This window comes from Chinchilla lanigera, unplaced genomic scaffold (genome assembly GCF_000276665.1).
Source record: "Chinchilla lanigera isolate Chin_1 unplaced genomic scaffold, ChiLan1.0 scaffold00015, whole genome shotgun sequence".
Classification (NCBI taxonomy): domain Eukaryota; kingdom Metazoa; phylum Chordata; class Mammalia; order Rodentia; family Chinchillidae; genus Chinchilla; species Chinchilla lanigera.
The window spans coordinates 7,893,993-7,899,992 of record NW_004955416.1 but is presented as its reverse complement, the minus strand read 5'-3'; the positions used below and the strand labels follow the sequence as shown (position 1 = coordinate 7,899,992).

Here is a 6,000-nt window from a genome sequence, read left to right as displayed (position 1 = left end):
CACTTGCCAGGCAGGCACTTTGCCGCTGAGCTAAATCCCCAGCCCCTGTATCTCTAATATTCCACTCAAACCAGATGATGCCACCAACCAAAACAATTTGAGTATTTTTCCTGTAGTGAGGTCTTTTTGTAGGTGCAGTGTATTTCCCTTGCCCTCAAGAATCAAGGAAAATATAGATGAAGTAGTGATCTTAAGCTTCTAAGAATTATAAAGTCACAGTGTTACCAATTTAGTAAGAGAAATAGTTTTTTTTGTTTTCAAGGATATATCAGTATATATATAGAATCCTAAAATTTGATTGCTATTAAAGTGACCTTCCAAAGGAACATGAGTGAGTACCCCAAGATAACCAGTTCTTGCAGGTGAAGCTGAGTGTTGTAAGTGGTTCACATTTGATATAGCCCTACATTTTAGTCCTTCACTTTCTGCACACACTTCTGGGTGTTCATTAAATATTGCTAAGTAATGAGCTTTGTTCGTGATGCACCCTGAATCCAATAGGTTACTTCCTATCTCTCTGTAAGCAGTTGTGGGGGATGGGCATAGTGGGTAGAATTTGCAAACCAGGCCGCTTGAGAACTTTCTCTAAATGTAAATGCATCTCTGTGGCAAATTCTAAATTTGAGAAAAGTAAATTCAGTTTCACAACTGCTGACATTCCTTAGCTATATGTATATCTAGGATGCTGAAACCAGGGAATTTTGCAACTGTTTGTATGCTTCCAAAACTAAAATGAAAGTTTCCTTAATGCTATATTAAGTTGTTTCATCAACTTAATGTTGATGAAACAACATTGTATTACCTTATGAAAGTTCATTATTTTTTATTCATTTTTGTTAATGTTAATTGCTAAAACAAATCACATTCTGTAGTCAGAGAGATTGGTCTTCAAATAAAATCGATTTTATGGGCATGGAATTACACAGCCCATGTTTACTGTTATATTGAATCATTTATTGAAAGGTAACAGTATCAAGATCTTGGGGTTGGGGCTGGGGATTTAGCTCAGCGGCAGAGCGCCTGCCTGGCAAGCACAAGATTGTGAGTTCGGTTCCCGGTACTGGAGAAAAACGAAAAAAAAAAAAAAAAAAGACCTTGGGGTTATGCATGATTAGGTCTGTATTTCCTTATCTTTCAAAGAGTTTTTTTCAGTCACTTTTGTAGTGGCTACTTTTATTATAAACATTCATGAAGGCAGGAAGGCGTGATGGTGCACACCTATAATCCCAGCACTCAAGAAGCTGAGGCAGAAAAAAAAAAAAAGCTGAGGCAGGAGGATCGCTGTGAGTACAGAGGCTAAATTGAACTACATAATGAGTTTAAGACTACCCAGAATTACATAGTGAGACCCTGCCTCAAAAAACCAAAAACAAAACATTCATTCAAGCCGTATTTCAGCATTAAAATGTAACCTAATGCATGTACTCTGAAGACTATGGGATAGAAGAAAGGGCCCTGTGTATGGATGCTTTCCTTTAAATACACTTGACTTTTTCTTTAACAGAAATACTTTGATCCTTGCTTTGCTTCTTCGCTCTCAAAAGGTTGCATGCTTTTTCTTTCAGGATTCTCCTTTTTCCATTAACATCTTCTGCTCTCTACAAAAAGGGAAAGAAAAGCTTCCAGTAGAGTAAGAGTGAGAAATTCGCCTCGAGTTTTTGAAGCTCTGTTGTGCAGTAATGGGACATGACAGCATTTTTCTTTTATCCAAGGCTTTTTTTCTTCCTCTTCTTCCTCCTCTCCTGCCCACTCTCCTTCTCGACCTCCTCTTCCTTCTGCTTCTTCTTTCTTCTTCCTCCTCTTCTTTTTCATCTTCTCTTTTCTTCCTCTGCTTCTCCTCCTTCTATCTTCCTCCCCCTCCTCTTCTTCTACCTCTTCTGTGTCATAGCTGTGACTGTTTGGCTTTGTATTTCTGGAATTTAGAACCTGAAGACAGTAAAGACATACTTTTATATAGCCAGGTTTCCGTTCCATGAAAAATACCAGTTTTGGGCACTTAATATTTGCTCAGTATTGCCTCAAGTGTTTGATAAGCTTTTCTCTTGGGTAAAAAAATCTGACTTTAATTTAAATTGCTTGTATAAATGTCAGATCATCTTCCAAGAAGAATTCTGTATTCAGAAATGTTTCACCCTTGCACATAGCATCTAAGTGGTATTGCTGGATAGGAGATTTTAAAAAGAGAGTATTGCATTTCCAGGGGCAACAAATTTTAGTTTGCCACGGGCAAAAGTCAAAGATATGATATATCATTAAACGTTACATATCAAGTTTAATTGTATTTACTGGTTCACTTAAAATGTCTTGGCTAAAAAAAATAAAATAAAATAAAATGTCTTGGCTGTTGGAGTTACTATGGAAATAGACATAGAATTGGGCTGTAGTGTCCAGCTAGATGTCAAATTCTTCCTCCCATCACCAGTTTTTCCGTAGTTGGGCCCTCCCTGTATATTCTAGTAGTTTCAGGGAACTTTTGTCTCATTACAGATGACTTGCACTATCTCTGGGTCTCCTCTTTTGAGATTTGTTCCTGTTGCATCAAGTAACTGAGTCTATAGTTTAAGAAAATATGCCAGAAAATATGCCACTTAGTATCTCTTATGTACTGCAGAAGTACTTGGGGAGAAACCGGCCATGGTGGCACATGCCTGTAATCCCAGCACTTAGGAGGCTGGGCAGGAGGATCACCAACCTGGACTACATAGTGAGTTCAAGGCCACCCTGGACCACATAGTGGGACCTTGTCTCAAAAAAAAAAAAAAAAAAGAAGTACTTGGGAAGAGTCAACCAACTGGTGCTGTATGTGGTATGATTGTTAAGTACTGAAATGGAACAAATCTTCAAGTGAACCAATATATGAAAATAGTGCAATATAGAATTAAATTCAGATAATCCATAGGTAATGGTGGCATTTGAGATGCTGGGTTGTATAACTTGCATGGTCAGCCATCCAAGTGCAATACCTCATTTTGGGGAGGATTCATCAAGAACAGACATTCTATCATCTATGAGCAGACTTCTCTTAGAACTTAAAGTTACCTTTGGGAATTGTGATTTTGAACATGTGGGGAAGCTGAGTATTCTGCCCCATGAAGTAAACTGCCCCATGATACAAAAAACAAATTTGTGTGCCTGAACTAAAGTTTTTATGAGATCTTAAGAGTGAGAGAGAAAAATTTGTCATTTATACCACACTACAGTCTATTTAGTTGTTTTCATAGCAACGCATGAGCAAGACATTATGTTAAACTGATGCAAATGTTAGTTAAAGATGGTCTTTGACTTCAAAGAATGTATCTACAGAAGGGGATATGTGTATATATAGATATATAATCTGTCAAATGAGCCCTGGTCTGAGTGCCAAAATAAATCATTAATGGAACTAAGGATAGCAAGAATGAATATATTTATTTCTAATTCACTCTTGAGGGAAGGCTTCATATAGACAGTGACACATGAATTGAACTTAAGTGGGATTTTAACTATCAAGGAGGACAGGAATTCAAGACTAAGGAAGCCTGGTGTAAAAAGGCAGAGAAATGCAAAAATATGTGACATTTGAGAGAAGTAGTGGCATAAAAGTAATTAAGACAAATAGGTGGAAGGATACTATGACAGGTCTGTGAGTCCCTTGTGATTGGGGTCTTCTTCCATGCTACATAAAGGAAATATGTCACATTTCACTCTTGGTGCAGCTTGCGTGGACTGCAAAGAAATTGTAATACATATAGAAAGGAGCCTGACTTCTTCCTGGTGATGGAAAGCAGTATGTCCAAGGAGATAAAGATACCCAGGGTCTGGAGGTTTGTGAATCATCCTTAGTCCTCTCTTCGAATTGTTTTAGCAAAGTAAAATTGGTTAAAATGGGCATTAAAGACAACTGAAATAAATAGAAGTTTCAGAATAGAAGGTTGATGATAAGGATATGTAAACATTTACCTTTACAGTTTCCAAGTGCCTAATTATCCTTTCTTTATGATGATAATAGGTGAGTGACTTTATGGGCTAGAATGTAGTAATAACCTTAGGATTAATGGGGCTCCTCCCACCTCCGTGTTTTTCTTACTAGTCATGAGCAGCTCTTCCATCTGGGAAGCAGAAGGGTTAAGCCAAGGGCTCTGGAATCAGTCTACTTGAGTTCCAATTCTAGACCTGCTACCTACCATCTGTTTCACTTTAGAGACCTTCTGTAGCATCTGTAAAATGAGACTGACAATAATAGCTCCTACCTTAAAGGCTATCCTGAGGATTAGCTATTCCTCAGTAATAGGCTCTAAATAATCAGGATTGGTTTGATTCTGGTCTGGGATTGATATCCCTGGTGTTTTGGTGACCTTGAGGTATAACTTTGTGAATAGCAAGATTTATAAGAAGAATGAGCCAGCCATGGTGTACACCTATAATCCCAGCACTTGGGAGGCTGAGGCAGGAGGATCACTTCTGGTTTGAGTCCAACCTGGACTACATAGCGAGACCTTGTCTCAAAAAAATAAAAAAAGATTGATTCATCAGTACCTTCTGGAGGTTAGAAGTTGTGGTTTAAAAGGCAAAAGAGCTGGGGATGTGGCCCAGTGGTAGAATATTTGCCGAGTAATGTGCAAGGCCTTAGGTTCATTCCCTAACACTGAAAATAAAGACTGAGCACCTATGCAGAAAACGTACTTTTTTGTTAAGATCAAAACCTGACCCGGAGTAGTGGCCCATGCTTATGATCCCAGCCCTCAGGAGGTAGCAGGAGGAATGCTGCAAATTTAAAGCCAGCCTGGGCCACATAGTGGCTGGCCTAAGGTACATAGCAAGACCCTGTCTCTGAAAGAAAAAAAAGCCCAAACCTGTGGGATTGGTGAGTCTTTGTTAAACTCTGTTGGTGTAGTCTAGTTATTTTGTTGTTCTGGATTAAAATATTGATGGATTTGATTAGCTGCCAAAGTATAGAGAGCTTCTAAAGATCATCATAATTCTACCATTTTCACCTTCTTTCCTCAATACCTTCTCATCCAAAGCCCCTTCTACTCTTCTGCCATTAATCCAGTCCAGTTATAGTGCTGTACAACTAAGTGTGATCTTGAAGCTCTCTTAGAGTATTTTCTGCCGCTTTTTGATTATCAGTGCATTTAAGGAACCGCCCTGCAACAGAAAAGAATAGTTGAGGGGAAAAAAAGTATAAAACACAATGAAAGATAGGTTCCTCAATGAGCTTCTCTGCTTTGTTGACCAGCTTTGCCTCATAGGTACCCTAGCCCACAACTTCTGCACATTCTTTACACTCACTTGATCTAATAGGCTGCCACGGTGTGTACCAGCTGTACCAGCCATACTAGACTGCAGAAAACTTGTGTGCCGAAATACCCACATAGGTACAGAGCTAAATATGAGTCAGGTGTGAGGGGACACCCTGTGGTCCCAGCTATTCAGCAGCCTGAGGCCAGAGGAGCACCAGTTTGAGTCTAACCTGGGCAACTTACTGAGACCTTACTGCAAAATTTTAAGAAGTAAAAATGTTCACTGGGTTCAACCCAATATTACAGAGTGAGCATGAGAACACTTGAGCACAGAAAACTAACACAAACATTTCCCAAAGTTATTTTAGAGCCAAAATACAGTAGTGTCCTCCCTCTTATCTGTGGAACATACATTCCAAGATGTGGATGCCTGAAACCTGTGGATGGCATCAAACCTATAATACTGTTTTTTCTTTTTTTTTTTTTGGTTTTTCTCCAGTACCGGGAACCGAACTCACGACCTTGCACTTGCCAGGCAGGCGCTTTTGCCGCTGAGCTAAATCCCCAGCCCCCTGTTTTTTCTTTCTTTCTTTACATATATATATATATATATATATGAATGATAGTTCACTTTATAAATTAGGAACAGTAAGAGATTAATTGTAACTAATAAAATAGGGCAATTATAAAAAATAAAATTATTTAAAACTTACAAATTTTTTTCTGGAATTTTTCCATTTACTGTTTTTGGACAGCAGTTTACCACAGGTTACTGAAA

General features: G+C 38.6%; 1 protein-coding gene across 3 annotated transcripts in view; it reads left to right on the top strand.

Annotated features, from left to right (window-relative positions):
* The window catches only part of Ino80 (INO80 complex subunit), a 150,342-nt gene that overhangs the window by 120,870 nt on the left and 23,472 nt on the right, over positions 1-6,000 (top strand). The gene's annotated exons all lie outside the window — the stretch shown is intronic.